The sequence below is a fragment of the Orycteropus afer genome, unplaced genomic scaffold, assembly GCF_000298275.1.
Source record: "Orycteropus afer afer isolate SDZICR_OR568_19922 unplaced genomic scaffold, OryAfe1.0 scaffold00113, whole genome shotgun sequence".
In the NCBI taxonomy this organism is placed as follows: domain Eukaryota; kingdom Metazoa; phylum Chordata; class Mammalia; order Tubulidentata; family Orycteropodidae; genus Orycteropus; species Orycteropus afer.
The window spans coordinates 6298698-6300272 of NW_006921700.1; the positions used below are offsets into that span (position 1 = coordinate 6298698).

The 1575-nt window shown below is 41.0% G+C and overlaps 1 protein-coding gene across 1 annotated transcript in view; it reads left to right on the plus strand.

The window, feature by feature from the left end:
* Positions 1-1575, plus strand: part of PIAS2 (protein inhibitor of activated STAT 2) — a 69023-nt gene that overhangs the window by 5887 nt on the left and 61561 nt on the right. The window lies entirely within an intron of this gene.

Sequence of the window (1575 nt, forward strand, 5' to 3'; positions counted from 1 at the left end):
AAATTGGGGCATGTTTGAGAGTTAAAGTAGATATTATTAATAATTATGCTGGGATAAAAGGCATAAACCAAGACTGTCATGGGCAGAATTAAACACACACACACATACACACGTATTGATGGGTGTGGTCCTATTTGCCTTCCCATACCTGTTCAGCTTGTGTGTCTGTCTATATATTCTCTCCTGTTACTGTTTTTATGATATCAATATGCAGGATTGTGTATGTAATGGTATTTACCTTTGTTGCCTCTAACTCTTGGGTACCTCCCAATATCTTCCTTTGCCTTATTTTGTGCTCATCTCCCCCTTATTATGTGTTGCCTTTCCCTTCACCCAAGTTAACACATGACTACCCTCTCATTAGTTATTTACAGTCCCTTCCTCACTCACCCATGGAATCTTCAAAGATTGTTTCTTTCTGTGTATAGACCTTTTCTTGACTTTTTACAGTAGTAGTCTCCTAGAATATTTGTCTTTTTGTGATTGACTAATTTCACTTAGCATAATGCCCTCTAGGTTCATCCATGTTGTGTTAGACTGGGTTCTCCAGAGAAACAAAACCAGTAAAGCTTAGAGAGAGAGAGAAATTTATCTTAGGAAAATAGCTCACACACTTACAGAAGCTGGCAAGTCCAAAGTTCCTGGACCAAACTTCAAGCTGGAGGCTTTTCCCGACTCTTGCAACCTCAGGGGCTGTGGAGCTAAAGGCTGGCAGGCAGTACACCGGCTATTGACTCCAATGAATGGCGAATCCAAGATCTCCAGGCTGAGTGGTGGGCTGTTCACTTATGGACGGTTTTAGGCAGCACAACAGAATTCCGATCCATAGAAGAATGTCTCTTTTCCCAGATGTCCTTGGATTTACTGGAAGCAGGCCACACCCCTAGGGAAACTCCCTTTCAACACACTGCCTGCTTAAACATAATCATCTGATCCCATCATGGGAATAACCACATCACAACAACTTAAACCACACAGAATTGTGGTCCAGCCAGGTTAACACACAGCCCCAACTATCACAGTCTACCCCTTATCAACTTGGCAGTTGTACACATCTTCTTAACCATATATAATCTCTAAATAAGGACAATTATAAAGTCATATTTGCATCTAACATGATATGCTAACACACGTACAACCAAAGTGCATTAACCTTGTTTACATTTCACAGTTCATAACAGAAGGAAACAAAAATTTGATGTACATATACAATGAAGAAATATAACAATCACAGTCCTCGTTTCTAGAGCTGGTAACGTGGTCATAGCTGATATCCAGAACTACCTTATTCTACCACCCACTCTGTATTTCCCTTGCCCTCAGCAAGCACCTCAGCTGGTCATGGTTCTTTGCCTGGTGGAGTGACCCAAACCTTCATTCTTGAAGGGTCTGGACCCTTAGCAGTCGTATCAGAATTGGGTTGCTGTAATTTTCCATTGACTTTAATCACAGGGCATGGTAGTACTAAGAGACATCCTAAAGAATCTCCTGTATTCCAGACATATTCTTCTTTACCTCCATTATGTAAAGCCAACCCAATTTCCCCTTGGTAATCAGGATCTATCACACTAGATA